This window comes from Chlamydotis macqueenii, chromosome W, assembly GCF_036417535.1.
Source record: "Chlamydotis macqueenii isolate bChlMac1 chromosome W, bChlMac1.mat, whole genome shotgun sequence".
Classification (NCBI taxonomy): domain Eukaryota; kingdom Metazoa; phylum Chordata; class Aves; order Otidiformes; family Otididae; genus Chlamydotis; species Chlamydotis macqueenii.
Genome location: NC_141592.1, coordinates 33,827,852 through 33,853,734, shown reverse-complemented (window position 1 = coordinate 33,853,734; position 25,883 = coordinate 33,827,852). Strand labels below are relative to the sequence as shown.

Sequence of the window (25,883 nt, the reverse complement as noted above, 5' to 3'; positions counted from 1 at the left end):
CAAGTAGCTAAGAAAGGCTGCGGGGGAAGGACAGGCTGGAGAGAGGAAGGAAAATCCCTGTGACTCCAGAGATGAGTGGTCACAGGTCCTGGGCCAGGGAGATGTGGAAAGCAGAGCATGGAGAAAGGAGAAGGATGAGGAGACAGTGAAGTATTTTTTCTTTCAATTTTCTTTTCTTAGAGCTTTTTATAGGTGTAATCCTACAACTGCAGAGCATAAACCCTGCACAAGCAGTAGCAATTATTGCAGCTGGAGGGCACTGGGTGGTTTTGTAACCTCTCTGCTCTGCTTCAGCTACTGAAAACTGTGAGGGGAGGGAAGAGGGGAGAGCAAAAATCCTGATCCAAAAGCCTACAATTTTTCTCAGCATTTCATGCCTCAAGAGCGCTGTCCAAAATGAGGAGGAAGGAGGCACTGGCTTCCTCCAAAACCACTTTTATCTCATGATGTGCCCCTATACTCTGTGTACATAGAGGAATGAAGTGTGTTGCAATCCAACGCCCCAAGCTGCTGTGAGTAGGAGCTGGCTACAGCTTTTAACTCCAGCTGTCCTAGCACGTAAGTAGATCCACCTGGCACACAGCAGCAACCTTACCTGCAGCATGGCAGCCACAGGCAAGGGTGGGACCGGCTTGTGCCTTCCCATGCAGCTCTGAATAGTTTGGTGAACTGTCTTGGGGCTCACATGGGGTTTGCCCAGGGAGATTGACCAATCTGTCAGATACAGGAGGCCACGTTCAAGGGTCAAATGGTTCTTTCTGACCTGATAGTTCAAACCTCAGTAAAATCCCAAACTATCATATGCATGTTTAAAAATATTTTCTTTCCATTTTCCTTTTTATTTTTTTTTTTACTGAGATCAATTAATGATGGAAGAGCGTGGCAATCTGTCACTTCATTTTGGAGTTTGAGACTTGCTCATAGAATGTCCCCAAATGCTTGACCACACCAGGGCACCTCTGCTGCTCTCTCTGTCTGCTTTGATGGAGCTTCCAAAAGGAGATATGGGTTATGTGAGCAGAGGGAGGGCATTTTTTAGCCAGTAGAGTGTAATTATTTCTTCAAGTGATGCAAATGAAGAACACAGTCTAATCCCTGCCTCCGGTTATGCCCCTTGAGGACTTGTATGGTCTGGTTCCAGAGAGTTCTGAGTCCTCTGCGCAGGTGCAAAGCGGGTGCTAAATGTGAGGGGTGGTCGGAAGTCCCCTCCTCAGATGACCTCTGTGTGACCCCTGGCCATATTTGGCAAGTCGTTAACAGGGGCCTGGGGAGCTGCCATCCCCCATGTGGCCTCCACCTCCTGTGTTACCAGACTCCTACTGCCCCTATGCAGACTATACCCTGCGCCACAGCCACAACAATGTTTGACACATCAACACACGTTAACTCTTTCAGTCCCTAACACCACCCCGTGGCTCAAACATTGTCCATATTATCTTCCTCCATGGTGGTGATTCTCACATAGAGATAGAGGACAGAGAAGAGAGACAACATAAAGAAAGAGAAATTACCATCTCAATCCCAACTGTCAAAAACAAGAGCCCACGGCCTAACATTATAAAAATATGCAAGAATTCTCCATCAGTAAGATTTAACATTTCACATACACCTTGTTCTTTGAACAATAACATATCCAATGCTAGTCTGTTTTGTTAATTGAGAGTATTCTAGGGAAGGAATTTCACCATTTTCCTCATCAACTGGATGATCGAGATGAGTGTTTCCATATATCATATGTTTGACAGACCAGGCCCACTCATATCTAGTCCTGTCTATGTTATGTTTTTGGCCTGGGCAATCGGGAATTTGTATCTCAAAAGGTTCTGTTTCAAGGGGTGGAGGCCAATAAGGAATTTGGGCCCCAAGTGCAACTTGTGATACAGTTCTTAATGACTGTATTTAACTTATTTTCTAACAATTTGGAGACATTAAGATTAATAAATCTCAGCACAAACTCCTTGCTTAATATGGTTTCAGATGCATACAAATTCCTGAATTAGCGCCCAGGCAAGATTTGGAGACCCATTTCCTCTTCCCTCCCCGAAGATGTGAAGAGAAAGGTTTTCCAAAACATTGCATTCTATTATAACATACAAAACAAAGAGATTCTAACAAATAACACAGGCAACCACCAAGGGTAACAATGTAAACATAAGGCCCACAAAGGTTTCTGAACAAAACAAACAGTTTCAGAAGGATGGCACAATCCATCTGGTATTGATTTGGTGGTCTTTTCTGTCAGTGGCTATCCAGGCATAGAAGTTGAGCAGAATCTACTAAGACAGATTGTCCTGGATAGCGGAGTGGTTTCACCGGATCTTTAAGGGGGTTTGGGGCAAAACGCAGTGCCATTTACTCCCCGGTGATTGTTCACTTTTGCTACGGCATTGAGGAGTCGCGCAGGCTATCCGGAATCCTGAAGTCTAAGGACACACTTCAACAATCCATTTGTTCTTTCCACTGTCCCATTAGCTTGAGGATAGTAGGGGATGTGAAATACCCATTGTATTTCCTCGCCTTTTGCCCATCCCTGAACCACCCTGGCAGTAAAGTGGCTGCCATTATCTGATTGAATCGATTGCATTTTTGGTAGGTAACTAAACCATAGCTTCAGCCCCTTTATGGTGTTCCAAATGTGGGCTGGGTGATCTCCCTTTTGACGTGCAGCCACCCATCCCACCAAAAAAGTCCCCTGTTTAGCAGTATTTAGGATTTCCTCCCATTTTTCCCTTTGCCACACAGGCACTCGATTAACCTCCCACTGATTTTGTTCCCAGAAAGGCAGCCGCTCAATGCATCCCTTAAATACAGCGTATGAGTCTGTATACATAAACACTGGTTCCCTGTTCTCAGCACTTCTCCTTTTCACACTCCAAATTGCTATCAACTCTCCCACCTGAGCACCCCCCCCACCTTCTGCTACTGCTTGGTATTTCCACATCTCCCCCCCCGCCTCTTTTAGAGGATGCCTCAGTGAACCGCACATTCTTTATGTGAGGTTCAAATGGAGGGGCAGGTTGGATATAAGAAGGAAGAGGTTCTAGGCCTGGGTGATCAGATGGTGGGTGGCAGTAGTGGTCTAGCTGTGCGTACCACTTCCTCACTGTTTCTCACTGTGCAACCCCTACAGGGAGTGGGGTCCCAGCCAGTACCGGTTTCAGGATCTCAAATGGTCCCTGCAGAATGATCGACTGCTGCTGCACAATTCTCTTGGTCTCCTGCAAAGCTAGGCCAACCACAAAGAGGCCTCTTTCCCAAACAGAATATCACTTCTCCGCATCCTCGAAGCCACTAGAATAAAACCCAATGGGACGCGTCGGACCCTCAGGGCCACACTGCCACATATGTATGGACAACTCGTGTGTTGCAAAGCCCCGTTCAATACGGAGTGGATCTGTGCGGTGTACTGGCCCTAAAGCCTGGTATACCCCAGCCTCAAAGATTAGCAGTTTTAAGGCTTCCTCAGGGACAAGGGTCCAGTCCCAGGCAGCTCTTTTGCGTGTCAGGTCATATAAGGGTCAGGCTATGATGGAGAAATCTGGGATGTGTTTTCTCCAAAATACCGACAGGCCCAGGGCATGTTGAAGTTCCCTTTTGTTTCCAGGCATTCCCACCTGTTCAAGGATAGTCAAGGTTTGAGGGGAAACACGCACTGTCCCGCTCCTCCACCAAATACCCAGGAGCTTTACCTCTGAGGAAGGGGGTTGTAGCTTTTCTGGTGGAATTTGGAGTCCTAAACTCTCCGGATGAGTAATAATTTCTGTTTGGGTTTGTCCCACTACATTAGTATCAGGGCCACCACTCAATACATCATCAATATACTGATGCACTTTGACCCCCTCCCCGAGAGTAATTTGGGCAAGCTCTTGTGCCAATGCACCATGAGCAATGATTGGTGAATGGCGGTATCCCTGTGGAAGGCGTGTAAAACTAAACTGCATGCCTTCCCATGGGAAAGCAAAATGCAGGGGAACCATGACAAACATCTCTTGTCCATCGATAGTTGCTAAGATTTGGTGGGCTTGTTCCTGTATAGTTGCAATTAGTTTGGCTGTGTTAGGTACGGCAGCGGACAAGGGGCCCGTATTGGCATTTAGCAGTCGATCATCAACTGTTAATCGCCACTTTCCGTTAGGTTTATGGACTGGCCGCACCAGGGAGCCACAAGGTGATTGGGCTGGAATAATCATCCCCTGCCCTCGCAACTCAGTTATAACAGGGACCGTCCCCCCGCAGGTCCCCAAGGGAAGGGGGCAGGGCTCAACATTCATGGTCCCCGAAGGGGGCAACTCCAGCGCGGGCTGGAACAATTGCATATGAACAGCCGGGAGACCCAACACCCACCTCCCAAGCAGATCAAGCCCCAGAACACCTGCTGGAATTTCAGGGAGCAAAATACGGTCACCCCCAGTGAGGGACACCCTCCACACATATTCGGTTTCCATCTCCCTCGGTCCCCGGGAATATTTTTCCTGAATTTTAGTCAAATCAGTGGGGAATAGGGAATGGTATGAAAAGTGACTTGTTGAGCTCCTCCATGACCATCATCACCAGCTTGTTTTAATTAGAGGTCGCATTTTAGCTTCCTCTGTTCTATGCAGACTATACCCTGCGCCACAGCCACAATAATGTTTGAGACATCAACACACATTAACTCTTTCAGTCCCTAACAAGCATCCAACCCAATGGGGCTTCTAACTGCAACCATAATAGAAATAACATATAGTAATAAAGTAAATAGATAGTAAAACTGTCTTTTATAATGTTATTTTCCAGGCTAAATGAGATGCCAAAAATGAACAAACAGCCTCCAAGTCATATTAAAATGTCTTTCACTTTTAATAATTTAAGGGACATACTAGTGAGAGAGATAAGGAAACTTTGAAATATATTATTTTTCAGTCTGATGGTCTCTTCCTCAGACTCTCTCCTTTCTGATCCACTGAGGACTCATTGATATATCCTAGGCTGAAGCAGAGCATTTTAATAAGTTATTAGGACAAAAAAAATTTCCTCTTTATTTTATTTGATTTTATTTAGTAAGTTTACCTTTAGAAAAACTCGTTTGGTTTGGGGTTTTTTCTTCTGTAAATAAATGTTCTTCCTCCCTCCCTCCCTCCTTCCTTTATTTATCCCTCCCTCCCATCCCTTCCTTCGCTCCCTTCCCTCCCTCCTTCCATCTGTCTTTCTCCCTCGTTCTTTCTTTCTTTCATTCTTTTTCTTGGTTTGAAAATCCCTAGACTGTCTCCTTGAATGTTAAGAACAAACTGTCAATAATTTATGTTATAGTGTGATATGAAAAAAATTACATTACACTATAAATTATAATATGAAAGGTGAAATGCCAGGAAGGATGCCAAATGCCAGTGGAAGTCCCATTAGGCAGCAGAGTCCTATTGCCTACCACTCCCCACAGAAATCTTAGAAGGTTTGAATGAAACTGTTTGCTGTGAGGAGGGAGAGGCTGGAGGGAGAGAAGAAGAGATATAATATAACAGATAAAGTGTATTATCAGTCAACTGGAAATAGGAAATTTTTACTAATGCCTAAAAAGAAAGGTGACCTGGATAGAGCTATAGCAATTTTGAATTTCTCCACCTGGGACAGTGTAATGCTGCCTCAAGCTTGAACAGGGTCTGTGGGGAGGAAGATGTGTTGTTTGTGTGTGTAGTGCTGTTATTTGAGGGGCTCCTGGATTTTATCCTCCCAAAGAAGTCCCTGTGGGAGTCACAGAGCCCACTCGGGGTTTCAGGTAGCCCTGCTCATTGCTGTAGACCCGGGGGACTGTTTGAGGCTATGCTGGGGGCTGTCTGAAGCTGTGCCATGCTCTGGTGGTTCTTCTCCTGGAACAGGACTAATTAGAGGTGGAAATCAAGAAGGGTTCTCAGAGGAACATGGCACCAAGGTACAGATGGGAGTCTAGAGCCTATCTCTGACATTGTGGCGTGGACTGTTGTTCACGAAGTCAGATGGCTGGAGAGGCACAGAAGGGTCATTTCGTACTTGCTGCCCCATATTCTCTAAACACTTACCCTTAGCCAGCACCTGAGAAGATCTTGGAGACTTGTGGGCCATGAGGCAGACCTGTGCAGTCATCCTCATCTACCAGTGTAGGGTCAGATATATTTGTTATCTGTCCTCTGACTATTAATTGCCTCAGTCGCCGAGGCAACAGCTTCGGGGTCGGCACAATCCGCAACGGCGCGACACAGCGCAGCGCAGCCAAGGGATTCCCGAAGCAGGAAAGCTCAGGGGGGAGCGGAGCGAGGCGCCAGGAGCCCGCAGCTCGCGCGAGAGCGGCTGACGAGACGTGGGCGGAGCCAGGGGGCACCGGCGGCCCGGCCCCTCTCCCCGTATAAAGCAGAACCTAGGGAGCGCCAGCGACCCGGAATGCGGCGAATAGGAAGGGCAAACGTGGCGTGGCGTGGCGTGGCGTGGCGTGGCGTGGCGTGGCGTGGCGTGGCGTGGCGTGGCGTGGCGTGGCGTGGCGTGGCGTGGCGTGGCGTGGCGTGGCGTGGCGTGGCGTGGCGTGGCGTGGCGTGGCGTGGCGTGGCGTGGCGGTTTGCGCAGGAAGGACACGTCAGCGAGGGCGGCGCCCCGGGGCACTTGGTGATTCACGCCTCTCAGGGCGACATGGCCAACACCCGCCTGAGAACAAAGGCTGCAGCTCCAGCCGGGAGGTCTGCACCGGCTCCCCCCGCGGCGGTCGATGCCTCCGTGCAGACGGAGCAGCCGAGGCGGGAGGCTGCGGTGCAGAGCTCGGGCTGCAGGCAGTGCCTGGACCCTGCTCCCGGGGCAGGGGCAGGCGGCAGCCCTGGCTGCAGAAGGTGTGCCCAGGTGGAGGGGCTCCTGCGGCAGGGGCTGAGCTGCAGGAGGCGGTCAGGAGGCTGCGGGACATCAGGGAGGCGGAGAGGGAGCTGGATGCTTGGTTCCAGGCGCAGTCTGCACCGGAACCGCAGCACCCAGTGAACCAATCAACCCCCCCGCACTGACACACGACATCAGCAAGCAGGCAGAAGATGCCACTGAATGGAAAGCTGCAAGGGCAAGGGGCAGCAGGAGGAAGCAGCAGCTTCCCCAGAACCCCGAGGTGCCCCTGCAGAACCGCTTTGCTGCTCTGCAGACTGAAGAAGTAAGACCCAGCACCTCGGGGGAGGCACGGGAGCCGTGCGAGGGAGCCCGACCGGCTCGTGTAATAACTAGCGCTACCGAGAAAAAGAGACGAGTGGCAGTAGTGGGTGACTCCCTCCTGACAGGTACGGAGGCACCCATCTGCCGCCCCGATGCGCTCTCTCGGGGGGGTATGCTGTCTCCCGGGGGCTCGTATCAGGGATGTCACCGAGAGGCTACCTAGCCTCATAGGGCCCACAGACTATTATCCGCTACTGGTGTTTCATGTGGGGGCCAGCGACACAGCTGGCAGCAGCCTGAGAAACATCAAAAGGGATTTCAGGGCTCTGGGCTCAACAGTCAAAGGCTCTGGGGTGCAGGTGATATTCTCGTCAATCCTCCCAGTGGAAGGGCAGGGACCTGAAAGGGCCAGAGGTATCTGGCAGGTCAGCTTGTGGCTCAGGGAGTGGTGCTACAGCCAGGGCTGTGGGTATCCAGACCACGGGGTGTGCTTTGAGAAGCCCAGGCTGCTAGGGGTGGACGGCGTGCACCTAACCGAGAGGGGGAAGAGTGTGTTTGGACAAAGACTTGCCAGGCTCGTCCAGAGGGCTTTAAACTAGTGCTGCTGGGGGGAGGGGGAGCACAGTTCACCCCACTGCTGCCAGCATGGTGCCAGTGCCAGCACCAAGGGTCCAGAAGCTGAGGAAGGATCACAGATAAGTGCAAATGAACCTAAACTGCGGTCCAACAGAACCCCTGTCGCTCCAGCCAGCAAGTCGGCTTTGTTGGGGGCCCAGCTGAAGTGTATCTATACCAATGCACGCAGCATGGGGAATAAACAGGAAGAGCTGGAGATGCTTGCACACGAGCAGGGCTATGACCTCGTTGGCATCACGGAGACGTGGTGGGATGACACATACGACTGGAGCATCAACATAGAGGGGTACAGGCTTTTTAGAAAGGACAGGAAGGGGAGACGAGGGGGTGTGGCTCTCTACATCAGCAACCGGCTGGAGTGTGTGGAGCTCCGCCTGGGGATGGAGGAGGAGCTGACAGAGAGCTTATGGGTCAAGATTAGAGGATGGGGACGGACAGGGGACATTACGGTGGGGGTCTGTTACAGGCCGCCTGGCCAGGAGGACAGAGCAGACAAAGCGCTCTATAGGCAGATAGGAGCAGGGAGGGGCTGGTGTGGGATGTAAAACTCAAGGGCAGCCTTGGCTGCAGCGACCATGACATGGTGGAGTTCAAGATCCACGGGGCAGCAAGGAAACTACGTGGCAAGCTCTCTGCCCTAGACTTCAGGAAGGCGGAGCAGGTTCGGGATCATCTGAGGAACCTGAAGGTGCACAAGTCCATGGGACCTGATGAGAGGCATCCACAGGTCCTGAGGGAACTGGCGGATGAAGTTGCCAAGCCACTGGCCATCGTATTTGAGAAATAGTGGCAGTCTGGTGAGGTCCCCGATGACTGGAAGAGAGGGAACATAACCCCAATTTTTAAAAAGGGGAACAAGGAAGACCCGGGTAACTACAGGCCGGTCAGCCTCACCTCTGTGCCTGGCAAGGTCATGGAGCAGATTCTCCTGGAAACCATGCTAAGGCACCTGGAGAGCAAGGAGGTGGTTGGTGAGAGCCAACATGGCTTCACCAAGGGCAGATGGTGCCTGACCAATTTGGTGGCCTTCTATGACGGGGTGACAGCATCGGTGGACAAGGGACGAGCAACTGACATCATCTACCTGGACTTGTGCAAAGCTTTTGACACTGTCCCGCATGACATCCTTCTCTCTAAACTGGAGAGACATGGGCTTGATGGACGGACCACTCGGTGGATAAGGAGTTGGCTGGATGGCCGCACTCAGAGAGTGGTGTTCAACGGCTCGATGTCCATGTGGGGACCGGTGACGAGTGGCGTCCCTCAGGGGTCCATGTTGGGCCCGGCCCTGTTCAACATCTTTGTTGGCGACATGGACAGTGGGACAGAGTGCACCCTCAGCAAGTTCGCCGACGACACCAAGCTGTGTGGTGCCGTCGACACGCTGGAAGGGAGGGATGCCATCCAGAGGGACCTTGACAGGCTGGAGAGGTGGGCCCGTGCCAACCTCATGAAGTTCAACCAGGCCAAGTGCAAGGTCCTGCACCTGGGTCATGGCAATCCCAGGCACAAATCCAGGCTGGGCGGGGAATGGATTGAGAGCAGCCCTGAGGAGAAGGACTTGGGAGTGCTGGTGGATGAGAAGCTTAACATGAGCAGGCAATGCGCCCTTGCGGCCCAGAAGGCCAACCGCATCCTGGGCTGCATCAAGAGGAGTATGGCCAGCAGGTCGAGGGAGGTGATTCTCCCCCTCTACTCTGCCCTGGTGAGACCCCACCTGGAGTACTGTGTCCACTTCTGGAGCCCCCAACATAAGAAGGACATGGACCAGTTGGAGAGGGTCCAGAGGAGGGCCACAAAGATGATCAGAGGGCTGGAGCACCTCTCTTATGAGGACAGGCTGAGAGAGTTGGGGCTGTTCAGCCTGGAGAAGAGGAGGCTCCGGGGAGACCTGATAGCGGTCTTCCAGTACCTCAAGGGGGCCTACAAGAAAGATGGGGAGAGGCTGTTTAGTAGGGCCTGTTGCAATAGGACAAGGGGTAATGGTTTTAAAATAGTGGGGAGTAGATTTAGATTGGAAATTAGGAAAAAATTTTTTACGATGCGAGTTGTAGAACACTGGAGCAGGTTGCCCAGAAAGGTGGTGGATGCCCCATCCCTGGAAACGTTCAAGGCCAGGCTGGATGAGGCTCTGGGCAACCTGATCTAGTTGGGGATGTCCCTGCTCCTTGTAGGGGGGTTGGACTAGATGACCTTTGAAGGTCCCTTCCAACCCTAACCATTCTATGATTATTTAATTCAGACTGTTAAAAAATCTTCACATGCTGTCCCTTACACCTGATCTCAACCTATGTGTTGATCTCTTCCTTAGATATGATGACATTAAAAATAGAAGTTGGAACAAATGAACTATTTTGTACAACATGGTTGTTGATACAGAGAGGGTCAATTTATCCTGGGGTGGAACGGCTGGCAAATTTGGTGTTTCACTCCTATCTCATGTCTGGTCAAGTAACTGTTTGAATCCAAAACTATGAGCCAAATTTTATAACACTGCAATATTGGTAGAGAAGCTAGAGTCCTTTCTGGACATCAAGTAATGAAATGGGATAAGTTCATTTTAAGAAAGAGAGTGAAGAGAGTATTTTTTTTATGGAACAAGAATGAGAATATGCCTATTTTCCTTTAAAGATAAAAGCAATAAAAGGCAGAAAAGTGGATTATTATTTTACTTTCAAAAAAATATAGAAAACCCAAAACCATACCCGACATCTCAATCAATGGAGAGAAAAGCAGCTTTGAGTGCCTTATTGCATTGAGCTACAGAAAAAGCTTCAGAACTTCAAGCCCAAACAAGTCCCTGATAAGATGTGAAATGCAATGGAAAAATCACTTAGAGAGGAAAAACAGAACCTGATTTTGCTCTACTTTTGCAGGTTGGTTCAATAAGGGTTCCTGAACTCTCTCTTTTCTGTGTAATTCTAAAGAAGGGTCATTTAATTAATATATTTATCTGGAGGAAGAAAAAAATAGGAGCAAGGGGGGAGGAAAACAAACTTAAAACAAAGGTTGTGTTTCACATTGAGCATTGCAGGTCTTGGTTGAGTCTGTCTAGCACATGAGCTCCCTGGGTACCCACAACTCTTTCTTCCACACTGTTGCTCTCTGTCATAGTTTAGCCCCAATCATGGCCCGACTAAGCAGTCTCTCTCTCACTCCCCCCACCCTCCGAGAGAACAGGGGGAGATGATATAAGGAAAACGGCTCGAGGTTTGAGATAAGGACGGGGAGAGATCCTTAAAGTTACTGTCACGGGCAAAACAGACTCCACTTGGGGAAAACTACTCATTTATTACTAAAACCAAAGCAGGAGAATGAGACAGAACAAGATAACCTCCCCCCACCCCTCCCTCTTCCTGGGCTTAACATTATCTCTACCTCCTTCCCCCTCCAAACGGCAAGGGGGGGAAGAGGGAATGGGGGTTACAGTAAGTACATTATGCGTTGTTTTATGCCGCTACTTTCTCATCGGGAGAAGAACTCCTCACGTTCCTCCCCTGCTCCTTCGTGGGGTCCCTCCCACGGGCCACAGTCCTTTGTGAAACTGCTCCGGTGTGGGTCATCTCTTCCACGGGGTGCAGTCTCTCCAGAACGGCTGTCCCAACGGGCCCCCCACGGGCCACAGCCGCCTTCAGGCATCCACCTCCCCCCGGTGTGGGGTCCTTCATGGGCTCAAAGTGGATCTCTGCTCCTCCGTGGACTCCATGGGCTGCAGGGGGACAACCTGCTCCACCATGGTCATCACCACAGGCTGCAGGGGAATCTTGGCCAGGAGCCACATTACTCCTCCCCCTCCTTCTTCACTGATCTTGGTGTCTGCAGCCGTTCCTCTCACAAGAAATTCTTCACAACAGGCAGGCAGACGCCTCTCAGGTTCTCTTCACATCTCCTCTCCACTTCTTGCAGCTGGGCTGGGCCAAGTTGGGCCCAGTCAGCCACCTGGCAAGAGGCCAGAGGGTGAGGCCTGCAAGGCCCACAAGGCTTGCACCTCCCCCTCTCTGCTCCCACTCAACTCCTTCACATCATTGCTTCTTTTTTTTTTTTTTTTCCCTGTTTTCCCCTTCTTAAATATGTTATTGCAGAGGCGTTATCATGGAACATTCTGCTACCAATTGGCTCGGCCTTGGCCAGCAGCAGGTCCGCCCTAGGCCCGGCCAAGTCCACTGAACAAAGGGGAGCAACTTCTAGCAGTTTCTTACAGAAGCTACTGCCATAGCCCCTTCTCACTAAATAAAACCAGAACACTCTCTTAGCTTCTTCCTTTTTTTTTGTTGTATAAATTATCACAAAAAAAAAAACAATGGAATCCAGAGAGGAAAAACAACATCTAAGCACATTTCTTACTCTTGTTTTCTTTCTTTAGCTCTTTGTGATACATTTACTGCATTTTCAACCAGCCCTCCTAGTTTTATGAGAAGTTGAAAGACAGTGCAAACATTTTATTATCTCGCTGCCAGCCTCCATAAGAGTATCTGCCAGTGTTCAGAATACCTCCTACTGTTGAAGTTGTGGATATAAAACTGTGGGGCTCATTCCTTGGCTCTGCAACATCACTTCTCCACTCATCCTTCCTGCCTTTGCTGTGCATCCCCCCTGGTGTGGCACAGCTGTGCAAATCTCAGTGCGCTGCAGACTCCTGAGTCTGGAGCATCTCCACGGCCTCTGGTGGAGGGATCTCGGGCTGAAGCTATCTCTCCATCTCTTGACAGCTCTCTTTCTTGTGAAGGCAGGGCTGCTAAGGGGACATGCAAGAAAACAGTTCATCTGCCCCTAAGTTTGAGCAGGGGAGACTATGGCCATCTCTCAGTGCCCAGCCTGGGACACTGAATGAGTGAGTTTGGTGATAAAGACCTGGTGTCTCTTCAAGACCCTGCTTAACCTGGGCACTAAAGCCTTTTCACATCACTGTAGGTCTAGTCCTGCCTCAAAGAGACAAAAACTTTCTGCAGCCCCAAGTAACCTGTGATGGTCCCCTGTGCAGTGCACTGTGAGCTATCTAGACTGCTGTTTAGGAACTACAGTAATAATCATAATAGTGAGATTTTGTGCGCAAGAATAGGGTAAAACCACTTTAAATAGCATGTGGGCCCTTTGGTGGTGCTCCCCATTTAAAAGCCATGCTGGTAAAGGCAGCAGTGCATCTGGAGCTCGGTCTGCCATGTCTGCATGTATAAATTGAGTTATTGGTGCCATCTGTGTTCCTATAGCTTTTCCATGTTATTTTTCTGTCACTGAAAGATGGAGAGCATTTCCCCCTGCCCCCTTCCTAACAACACATTTATAAAAAGGGTATTCTGTGCAGAGGCAGGAGAAGGGTTAACAGAAAAACTTTTAAAAGTGAGAGGGAGAACTAAGCCTTTTGTGATGGTTTAGCCCGAGTTACCACACAGTTTCTCATTCACCCTCACCCTCCCCAATGGGATGGGGGAGAGAATTGGGAAGGAAGGAGAACTCGTGGGTTGAGATGAAGACAATTTACTAAAATAACAAGGGAAGACTACAATAATAACAGAATATAAGGATATTAAAATATACAAAGTGAACAATATGTGTTTTCTCACCACCCAATGTCCCAAAGACCGATACAGCCCGTCCTGAGCAGCGATCACGGAAACAAAACCGAGCGGCAAGCAAAGGAGCAAAAGGGAGCCAGCAAGGGAGAGGGAACGATGCCAGCAAACGAGAGAGATGGGTGCCAGGAAGGCAGATACCCTCCCTGGCTAACCCCAGTTTGGGTCAATTATTCTGTCCGTCTTTCTCCCAGCTTCCTGCACCTGCACATTAGCGAGACTTGGAAAGCAGGACAGTATCCTTGGTCTCATTTACAACAACTCCTATCATCAGGGTGTTTATCAACATTCTTCACATCTGAAATCCAAAACATACCAGCTACTGAGAGGAAAATTAACTCCATCCCTGCCAAAACCAGGACACCTTCATACTCTTGGGGAAATTGAACTGTGGAGAAATGAGGATAAAGACTTTCTTCCTCCGCCCTGCCACAATGTGATCTGTCTTGAAAAAACTGAAAGATTTTTTTTTCATGTTCTTCCAAATATCACTTCTGCTTGTCACAATATTTATAAAAACTCTCTTGCTGTCTCAAGGTGCACAGTCTTTGGCTCAGGTTCCTGCTTATGCAAAACAGGGTCATAAATGTGTCACTGTATATTTGATAAATCCATCTTCCTCTTGTCATTGTTACCAAGAAGCTGAGATGACAGGAAATTACTCCGTCAAATCGCCATGGAAACGCCTGCAGAGTTTATGAATTTTCGTAGGATGTAAGTCCTCTTTAATCGGAAGTGGGGCCCAGTGAAGCTTTCTACTTTTAAGGAAAAGCGTGTGCATTTGTGTGCCTGCATCTTCATGTGGGAATATACTGTATGACTGAATCTTTACCTAACATACATTAGGAGTAATGCCAGTGCATCCCAGTTGAGAGCATCACCATGAGTTTGTGCCCATTTCCTTTTATTATTTCTCTCTCTATGACTCCAATTCACAGTTATATTAAGGCTCCCTGAAGCCATACTGGATATGTAAAAGGGATATTAAATAAGTGCAAATGCCATTAAACTGTATTTACTGATCTAACACATTTCTTGTGAGCATTTTCATTACCACGTTTTGAAATGCTTGTCTCTGCCCGCCCCCCCCTTCTTTTTCCGCAATCTAGTGAAGATACTTACCCATCTTCAGTGACAATTGCCTCTATGTCAGTTTTCAAAGGCCACTTGGCTTTCTCTTTCTGTAGCAAAGCTTAAAAGCAAAGACATTTTGCAGTTTTCCAAATAGGAAAAGTGTCCTTTTCTCGCTCTTCACTGGAGTAAAAAATGGCTGAAGCGATTATGCTCGGACTTTAGTAAAATAAGAGAAAATAGATAAACATGGATGTTTACCTTCAGATATGAAACTTAATTGTGCCAGGCACTAAACTAAGAAACTGAGAGGTGCTTGATGTGGCAGCACGATGCTCAGTGCAGGACCAAGCTCCTCTCTGGAGGATGTCTATGCATCACAGTGAACAGCCAGCTCATGGAGACAAACCAGAGCAGATCTGCCCGCCACTTTGCAGGATAAGATGATGTCAGCTAAAATATTGTAGGGAAATCACTGGAGTGTTGGTGGGAAGGGACCTCCAAAGGTCTCTGGTCCAGCCTCTCCCTCAAAGCAGGACTGTCACCCATAGGTGGTCAGGTCAGCAATGCCTTGGTCTAGCTGTGTCTCAAGAATACATGGATGGAATTTACAGAATTCATGAGTGTCTTACAGAAATTCAGTAAGGTTTGGTAACTGAGACCTCTTCCTCTTGCCTCCCTTGGCAAGCTAGAGATGAGGAGTGTCTGTTCACTGGACCTAGGGGATCTTGAGCCTTATGGTCGCACAGCGAAGCCAGGCTCAAAACACCACACAAGTCAGATGTAAGCTGAGATGTTGCCTGCAATGCAGGGGTGCAGTCTGTGTGGACACACCTGAGCTCTCCCTCCACCACCTCGCACAGGTACTGCTGGCAGCTGAGCTCTGCAGCAATACTGAGCTCAGGACAGACTAACAGCTAGTGACATCTTCAGCAGTTCAGTGGGATTTTTTGCAACTTTCCACTACCATCCATGCTGCTGCAATTGTATAGCTAACACCCAACCTGGGGAGCTTAGAGCTAGTTCTGCTATGTAGACTCATCTTTTGGAGTTTAATTTCTATTTATGATCTGTGATAATGTGTCCTGTGACCCCAGAGCATCACATTAAAATTGTGTTGCCTTCACTTTCCAGCATGTTCAAGTAGTGTGGCCTCCTGCTGGGGTAAGAGCATGAAAGGCTTTTAAGCCAGTACCTCTGCGTTACACTGCTATTATTGCAGCACTAACAAAATCAGAACCCTCGCCAAATAGCTGCCCAAGTATGCAACTGCAGAAAGCTGAAGACATAGCTATTTCTTAGCATCCCAAGGCTTAAAGGGAACTAACTGCACACTTTTGACTCTCATTGAAACAGTTACTGTAGTACCTATGGTATATACTCCGTTGCACACATTGACTGAGATGTGCAGATGATACCCTTCCCTGGTATCTTAAAACAGTGCTGCGTATTTCAGCAACCCTCAAAGTGTTTTAGAGATCGTGCACACTGAACTGCATTAACAAGCCATTAGGAAGTGGAGCAAGACTAAAAGGAAAAGAGAACTCTGACAAACCATTACCTAATATTACCATTCCATATATTTCCTAGAAGATGCTGACAGCCTTATATTTTTAATTTGGGGTGAGGGCATATAGCAAAAGGAAGTCTAATACAAGCAGGAATATAGTCTTGATTTGGTACTTTAAAAAATCTGCTTTGCAGTGAAGGCTGGGATCCTGTCTCTTTGTTTTGCAAGCAAACAGCAGCTTATCCTTCTCAAACTGAGCGTTCTTGCTTTTGGAGAATGGAAGTAATTTTCAGAGAGTTTACAAGAGAAACCTATTCATTAGGTTATAAGTTAAAATTAATTAAAAATTGAATTCTTTAAGAAATGTAACATCTGTGCTCACATTCTCTTAATCCAAATGATGTCAATAAGAGAATAGCTCAGACTTCAAACATTCTGTATAGTTGCAGTTAATTGAATTCTTATGCTTGGGATATTCTTGAAGAAATTAGGAAGTAATTAGGCTATGCTATTACAATTGTATCTAATTGATCTGATGATATAGCAAACAAAGAGGCCAAGGTCAACAGCTTATACAGCTCTTAAGCTTGATATGAACTCAGAGATGATGCAATGGACCCTGTCCCTTACTCTGTTGTGAATTTTTGTTTCTGGAGTTCCGCTGGTTGTACTGGGAGTTACGTCCCTTTCTTTGGGCCAAATCTACCTTCTACCATACAAAGTCCACCACTACATGCCATGTTGGGCATCTGTGCTTGGGAAACTTTGCATGGCCTTGTGCCTCACATCACTAGGCAGCACTGCGGCAGCTTCTCAACTCTACTCACAGCAGGGTATCCTACAACCCCTTTGGGTGGCTCTGAACCAGGTCTCTACCTGTAGGGCTAAACCAAGTGGGCAACTCTCAATGCATAAACCAACTGTATGAGTGGAAAGGGATGTCCAAGACCTTCACCTGCCACTAACCCATGTTACTCAGTCACTAAAAAGGCAGTCAAAAAGTAAAGGCTAAATTCAGCGGTACAATTTTGCTGCTCGCGTGACTGTAGCTCTGAGCAGCAGTTACAAATCCAGTTTAACAGGCCAGCGCTCTGACTCTTTGCATTGATTCAGCACACCAGTGGATTTGTTCTTAAAGAATGAAGTCAAAACTCCCTTTGGCTCTTTCAGGATCTGGCTTTCACTCTGCAGAGCTACAAATCAGTAGAAGCATTGGAAGACAGAACTCACTGTAAATGCCTCTGAAGGGGGAGGTATGGAAAATGCAGTTACTCAAAGAAGGAAATAACAAGACAAGCTTTTTTAATTTGCTTTTTTTCCCCCCCTTTTCCTCTCCTGGTGAAGAGTAGTATCCCAAGCATAGACCAGAAAAAGCATCTGGAGTATTTTGCAATTCTTCCAAACTGAAGTACTAAGAATGCAGGAAATTTTCTTACAGAGAGAATTACAAAGATGTCGATGTGTGACACCTTAGTATTTTTCAGTCTGTTCAGCAATACCATGATTAGAAAAAAATGCAGATCTGTAAAAACTGTCATAATGTGGGATTAGAAGAACATGACTTTTACTTTATGAGTGTCACCGATAATCAAGCATCAGTGTTAGTGGTATCAGTAGTGAGTATGGCACAATAGTTGTCTTCAGGTGCCTTAAAATGAATTGCTATTAGAATTATGATGGAATCCCTTTAAGAATATTGATGTTAAGTTTCTGGTACATATTCTTAACTTTTAACATCATTTTAGTAGGGAGCTTGGTTTCTTGGATGCTGTTCTGTTTTGCCTTTGTATGGATGTTGCAGCGAGCTGCTTTGGCATTGCTGCTCTTCACCTGGAGATAGCCCTACTTTGGTGCCTCTGGAAAGATCATGGGACATGGTTTTCTGTACATACATAGCTCAATTCCTGTGTTTTAAATGCAGCTATGTCTGAGGTTAAACACAACATCTTTTTAACAACTTTCAGTAGTGAAGGATAGCTCCTGCAAGTCAAACTGATTGAAGGCTATCTGACAAGGGGAAGAGGGAAGCAAACACTGTGAATTATCAATGGTAATCAGTCTATTTTACCATTGCATATCCACAGTTGGAGCAGATTCATTCCACTTCCCATTGTGCAGTCATGCCTACTGTACATTCATTTCCATTGTTTCGCCTTCCATGTATTGTACATTCAGACCCTGTCTCAACTGTATATTCAGGCTCCATTTGCAGGAGATCCATCCATGGGCTCAGCTGTTTCACAAACAGATCTAATAGCTGTATTGTGCTCAGATGAGCATGATGGGTAACAGCAGAGCAGATTGAACTATATTGTCCCAGAAGTTCATATATTTTTATACACTCATAGGGTACACATCATCTTGCTATGATAATGAGGCTAAGTCAAGCATCTCAGGAATGCAATAAAGCAGATTACAATGCCATTCTTTCACTCATTTTCAGTACACTTCCCCTCCCACTTTCTTTTGACGACATTAATCAATGCCAGGCTACTTTACACACAAATCCCAAATGGTGGTTTGCTCTACACTCTCCCCTCACCCCCCTCAGATGTTTAGCTCTTATCCCTCCTGAAACAGGCTTCCACGGAGATAAAACTAGGAATTTGTTAAATATCAAAGTAACAATCACTTCATTACAGGATTGCAGGTGCTAATTTTAAAAAATTTCAATAAAAGTTGTAAAATTTATGATGAGGTAAAATTTACTGCTGCAAATGACACACCATACAATGGTAAAGTCAATAAAAAGCTGAAATCTTTGTTCGTGCAGGGCACAGAATCTCCAGGACTACAGACCTGCAAGAGCAGGATAGACAAACTTTTGCCAAGTATAACACAGATATATCTGATCCTGTCTTCTCACAAAAAAAAAATTAGCTCTTTCTAGGTGTCTTCTAGCCCAACAGTTGTGACAGTCTGTGCACTCAATTCCACTTTGCATTCAGATAGTCTTTCCCACCTTGAAAGAGCCCACTGAGTGCAGCAAACCATATATAAGGAAACACATCTTCCCAACACTGACATCTGCCTGTCCCGAGGTAGCCACAAGCATCTATCTTAATGATCCGCAACACCATCAGACAACAAATATCAGAGAGAGTCTGAGATGATGGGCTTGTGTAAAATGAGCTGAAGCAGGCTCTGTATAGATTTACACCAGTGGAAAGTCAGGACCAGGGACAGAAAATCATTACTATGTGTGATGGAAAGTAAATGTGTACCTTGGAAGGCCATATACTGGATTAGAATTTGAGATTAATTGTAACATAGATGGAGCTTTAGAAAATGTATCATAACATACAATTATCCTTAATGATATTGACATCTCTCACAAGGGTGCTGTGAAGCTTTGTGCAATCATATCAGTGAGGCACTCAGAGATGCTCTGCTAGCAGGAGTCATAGAAGTGCAACTCGGAAAGGACATTACCTTCATCTTAATGTCCCTAGTAATAAAGAAAAAGAGAGAAAAAGATAAATATGACAATGATGGAGAAATAGGCTAGTTTGACAATTTGACCATGATTTATTCTCTTCCTTTTCCTCTCTCTAATCCACCACTCATCTTTTCCATTCTGGACTCAATAGAACAAATATAGAAGTATCAATTCCCCTGTTACATCTGTCTTTTCCTCCCTTTATTAAAAAGAGGTTGTTATGTTCAGGATAAAACATATGTAAAATAGACACCAGCTAGGAATTAAACTATATCCAGATTCAGGAGGACTCAGGGTCAAAGCCGAGCCTGAACTTAGCAAATATACTCCTGAGAAGGACACCACATTTCCAAAATATTATAAATTGGCGTCCAAAGTGGCAGAAACTTCCCAACATCATGATGGCAGTCAGATTAGGTTAGCTTTTTTTGTGATACTTTTACCTGATATGGGGCAAGTGGATACAAATCAACAGACCATTGTTCCTTTGCATGTCTCTGATTCAGGCCACATATTTTTAACACTCACATTGGACTTGGAGCACTTCTTTATTCCAGCTACAGAGTGAGTAACTTTTAAAATAATAAATAAATAAATAAATGCAAATACTTTTCAGTCTCATTTTCCTCTACTTCCCCTTCCTTTACTGAATGCTCCCCACATGCTATTACAGTTTATTTCATTAGTAAATAAAAGATACACTGGAGTTCTGGAAAAAAGATCTTGATTCATTAAGTGGTAAATTAAGTGTATGTTCAAGAAGACTTGCATTTCCTAATCCCTTGTGCCTCACTCAGCTAAGCCAGTCCTGAATCCCAGCCCCTGGTCAGAGCTGCCTTCCTCACACTCTATACACCAGATTTATGACCCCAGTCAGCTTCCCTGTAATCAGGCTGAGTCTATCTTACCGACATGGAGGTACTTAGGCTTCTTGTATCTATTGGTCATGGACTTCCATTTGGTCTGATGTGCCTAAGACGGATGCGCTGGCTGCACTGCTTCAATACTGTGCTCTGATTGTTAATGTTTCAGTTCCAACATGGAAGCACTGGTTATGCTTATTTTTCTTTTTCTTTTTTTTTTTTTTTGTAAGAAAGACCATCTAACTCTGCTAAATGAGATGTGACAGGCAGAGATTGCATCATGGTTTTTCATGGTTTTACAACTGCTCATTCACTCACTCACTGTGTTGCTGAACATTTAGTTAGGCTGGAGCAGAGGCAGCACTGAATATATCTAAGTCCCACAGTTCCTCTAAGCAAAGAACCTGGATCTTTTCAAACCCATTTCCAGGCATACAGTGAGAAACAAAATCATGCATGTTGACTGGGTTTTGGGAAGGAGGGAAGATATGGGAAAGAAATAAGAAAATGAACTGTAAGATATAGAAGAGTCATAGTGAGCTGTTAGTGAGACTGAGGAAGATATTGTTATCTTTAAACTTTCATGTCTCGCTGTCCTGTTATCATTGCCACACAATGTAATCTTAAAACATATATCTACACTACTAAATTAAACCAGTCAAGGCTCATTTTCTGGCCCAAGGAACAAGTGACACCGTACAGCTTTTATCCACCTACCTAAAATATCTTCCACCCAGAACAGGGTGAGTGAATCTAAATTTCTTCTTGGAAAGGATACCTGGCCCATAATAATCTGTATGGCCACAGCACAGTGCCTGAGTCCATGCCTTGACTTGGTTTAGCAGACAGATATAGAGAAAGCCACAGTGTTAAGGAATTTTTACTCATCAAAGCCTTTGTCCTCATTTCAAAATTTGGAGAAGAAGGAAAAGCCCATCCAACTACCTTTCATATCTGCAAACTCCTCTCCAACTTATACTCCAGTACCTAGCTGTAAATTAAAGAAAAACCCAAACTTCATAAGAAGACAGTTCCAAGAGGATGAGATTGTTATGAAATGAAAGAATTTGTGTTGTGCTTGAATCCTGGTTATTAAAAGCACAGAGGACCCCCAGTCCTCAGTCCCAGATAGAGATTTGAGGTCCCTACATATGGTATCCTGGACTTTATGGGTTTTCCTATTATAAAGAACTGAGAGCAGAATGGAACTTCAGCTCAGAAATATGTTTATCTAGTGAAGATTAGAGATGTTTGAGCCTGAAAAACAGCTTCAGATTTGTCTCTTTGTCTCTTATCAAGATCACTCTGTATACAACTCTGTATGTGAATATCAGACTACGTCTCACTCCTGGGCAGCAGAGTGTAATGAAAAGGGCAGATACCTGAAAATCTGTTAATGGGCAGAAAAGAATGAATGGTAGTGAGGGACTGAGGTAAATGTAAATTCCGAACAAGGGAAAACACTATTATGGTAAAAGCGATTCAGACAATGGAGTGAAGTGCATGGGAGTGAGGGAACCTCTTAGCAGCGGTGCTGCTCAAGGCTGGACAAGACACTAGCAGCAGGGGCTGGTGATGTCAATGTCAATTCTGCCACTGCAGAGAAGTGAGGTGCTCTGCTACCACCTAACCCTGCAAGTCCCAAACTTTGCCTAAGCACCTCCCGTGTACTGGATCTTTGCATCTTTGTGAAGCTGTCCACTTCCAAAAAAGTGTAGAATTTACTACAGGGAGAAAAAAATGGAGCCTGAGTTCCATTAACAGGATCTATGGCAACATTCTGTAATACATCAGTCCTACTTATAACATAATAGCCGTATAACTCATACAAGGCTCTGGCTCATGTGAGGCATGGAGGTCTACATTACAAAGGGGAGGAATAAGCAACACAGTCACATATCCTGTAGCTGGGTAAGATTACAACACAAGCAGCAAGTTTTCCAGGCCTTAAATTCTGGAGGAAAGGACAAGGCGTAGGAACAGTTTGGTCTCTGATTTTTATGAAAGCGAGAGCATTTTCTTTGCAGGACAACTGCAGCGATTGCCTGCAAAGCTCTGTGTATATATGTGTGATTAGCAATAATTGTTAGTTGCCTTAGCAGTGAAAGCAAGGAATGAATCGATGATGGGAATTAAATTTGCCTTTTTTTTTCTCTCAAGAGGTGATGCCATCAGTGAACGGAGAGGTGAAATGAGACATATTCTCAGATGTGGTAAATCGCTACATCTCAGCTGAAGTTAAGGGAGCTCTGTTCCTTTATAACAGCTGAGGATATATTAAAGAATAAAAAAAAAAGAGGAAAATTTTATTGTTACAGACTAGGCTTTAAGGAAATTGTGAGTTCTGAACTTGCAGTATGACAACTTTTTTTGCAGCCCTCGATTCACATGGTTAGGCATAGCGGGGTGACCAACTTCAGATCAGCCACAAAACACGTACAGTCTGAATCCAGATCTTGATTTTTTTTTTTTACTTAAGACCTGAACTCAAAGCTTTGGGCTTCCACTACAGCAGGTGATGAACATTACAAGTAGCTACAAGTGAACCTTTAAAGGCTTGAGCCTTTCAGAGAAAGCAACATTTGCCATGGAGACTCAGTATCAGACCTCAATAATTCATGCATTTTTAAGCCCAGAAGAGACTGGTGTGACAATCTAAGCTAGGCTGCTACATAAAACAGGCCTTCAGACTTCTCTGAATTATTTCCCATTTCAAGTCCAATAGCTATTGTCAAAGTAAAATATATATTTTAGAAAAACATCTGATCCTATTTTAAAGTAGCTAGTGACAGATTACCTTCTATAGCCCTTGGTAAAGACTTTTAACAATTAATTACTCTTACAAAGGGACACCTTATTTCCTCTCTACATGTTAGGCTTTGTCCTCTTGCATTTGGTTCTTCCTACATCCCCATCTGCTAAAATAGAGAGCTCTATATTCTGACATTTCTGTTCCACAGAAAGTGATTAAATCAACTCTTAATTTTCTCTTTGAGGAGCTAACTGGTGCCTTTAGTATCTCATGATAAAACTGGCATATGACAGGTGTATGTACAACTGAGTGTCTCAGGGAAGATGAACAAAGAATAGTCTTTCACTGCTTCTCCTAGTGTAACAACTGGGATCACCGAACAAAATTGTCAGGCAGCACACTTAAAATGGATCCAGGGAAGTTCATTTTTAATGGGACTCAGTCAGGTAGTGAAACTCCTTTCTGCAGAATATATAAATAGGCCCAAGAAGTCATTAGATGTGTTTTCCTTGCCATGTTTTCTTCCCTTTCCCCAAATATATATTCCTGTCAGTCCCATGGAAGCGTTGCATGTGCCTCCATTTATCTGTAGGTTTAGGTGTTTTGTAGGTCAGATCCAAACTTCAAATTGGGAAATGCTTCAATGATAGATAATGAAGAAAAGGATATGTGTCTTTAACAGGATTAGTTCTAGTATTTGCCAAACATTCAAAGTAGGGCAAATAGCAATGAGGAGGCTCCTTTCCATGCTCAAAATTTCAAGGCTCATGTCCAGCCCCCAAGATCTGAGTAGAGGCTGTAGCTTCAGTGGGAAGTTGTAGGTCCTGAGTGGGAGGTGAGAATTATTTGCTTTTGTGAATGTGAGCTGCAGAGCCTATCCCAAAAGATAGTGCTCATGGATCGTCTTCTGCAGCACAGAGCTTCCCCTGTGTGTCCTCACTGGCAGCCTGGATCTGTGCACATGGAAGCAGGTGTGAATACATCTACATTGCAGCTGGCTAGAGTGAACATGCAGATGAGGAGAATTAGTCTTATTGTTCTCCATCCCCAGCCTGGATCATGGAGAGGGTGGCTTAGAGCAACAGAAGTTAAAAACTAGAAAGCCTACCCTGGAATTAAGCCATAAGTACTGGCTGGACAGGGAGAGGAAGAGGGGATTATGGATAATTGCACCCATAGGGCAATTAGAACTACAAGGAGCAGTGGAGCTCCTCTTCAGTCCCAAGAGTGTGATTAATTGACAATAACAACTCCCTTGAATTTGCCTTATTGCTATCATGAAGCCAAGTCTTTATTTTTTATTTTATTATATTTTATTTATAAATGAAATATTTAAGTGCATGACTTTGATTGCCAAGATCTGCTAGTTAGTGCTGGCTTCAGCCACAAGGTGCCAAGATTAAAGATTCATCAAAGGCAAAGGATTAACCCACCCTGCTGGAATGCCAAGTAGCTGATCAGAAAGAGAATGCTGCGCTAAAGGCCTGAGCAAGTCCTTCTTGGCTTAACTTGTTCTCTAGGGCTGTGGATTTGTTATCTCCCCCTTCACTCCACCACTGCTTAGCTCATTTACCCTTCTGTACCTGTAACTTGCCTAGGAGGAAGAGGCTGATACCAACATTAAAAAATACAAATACTCTGCTAGCACGGAGTGTTATCCTCTTAAAGAGAGATGATTGCAAAAAATGACATCTCCAATGTCTAGAGTTGGGGATGCAACCTCCTCTGTCTCGCTGTGTTATATGGAGTATAGGCTCAGATGCCACCTTATACACAGACCACACAGATCCAGGTTTCTAAAGGGATTGAGACTTGTAATGAGGAGCATAGCTGTCTGGTGGTCTTTTCAAAAGCAGCCAAAAAGGAGAAAGCAGAAACCCCATCATCCCTCTTTAGGCAGCATCACCATACATCCACATTTTCCCTTAGAAATCTCCTTTGTTTCTGTGTGGAAATAGAATTTGAGGCTACTGGATGTTTGTCTGAGATTTCTGGGTGCATGGTAGTATGGACATGTGTAGTTACATGGTCACACCAATTGTCCCTGTATAGATCAATGCTGAGGTTAACACCCAAGCTCAATGGTTGTCCAGCAATGCATGACAGTGGAATGATGATCTCTTCAGCAGTCTAAATTTCTTTGAAAGCTCTCTTCCTAACTTAGGACTGATGGTTTACGGAACACTCATTCACATGCCAAGATTCACAAAAGTCGTCAGTAGCTTTTTAGTCCTTCTTTTTATTCTCAGTCATATTAAAGTGGCATTGCTATTAGGAGAGTATGTTTTGTAGCTTTTGGAAGTTGTCGTAGTTCAGTCCTGATTGGGACCAGACTACGCAGTCTCTCTCTCACTCCCCCCACCCTCCGAGAGAACAGGGGGAGATGATATAAGGAAAACAGCTCGAGGTTTGAGATAAGGACGGGGAGAGATCCTTAAAGTTGCCGTCACGGGCAAAACAGACTCCACTTGGGGAAAACTATTCATTTATTTCTAAAATTAGCAGGAGAATGAGACAGGGAACAAGATAACCTCCCCCCACCCCTCCCTCTTCCCAAACTTAACATTATCTCTACCTCCTTCCCCTCCTCCCGAGCGGCACAGTGGGGAAGAGGGAATGGGGGTTGCGGTCAGTTCATCACACGTTGTTTCATGCCACTGCTTCATGGTTGGGGAAAGAACTCCTCACATTCCTCCCCTGCTCCAGCGTGGGGTCCCACCCCTACACCACAGTCCTTCGTGAAACTGCTCCAGCGTGGGTCATCTCCTCCACAGGGTGAGTCTCTCCAGAATGGCTGTCCCAGTGGGCCCTCCACGGGCCACAGCCACCTTCAGGCATCCACCTGCTCCGGCGTGGGGTCCTCCACGGGCTGCAGGTGGATCTCTGCCCCTCCGTGGACCTCCATGGGCTG

General features: G+C 45.9%; 1 protein-coding gene and 1 pseudogene across 1 annotated transcript in view; one reads left to right on the top strand and one right to left on the bottom strand.

The window, feature by feature from the left end:
• LOC104482491 (CUGBP Elav-like family member 4) overlaps window positions 1-25,883 on the top strand; it is an 829,267-nt gene that overhangs the window by 564,770 nt on the left and 238,614 nt on the right.
• LOC147596651 (uncharacterized) overlaps window positions 1-25,883 on the bottom strand; it is an 80,096-nt pseudogene that overhangs the window by 495 nt on the left and 53,718 nt on the right.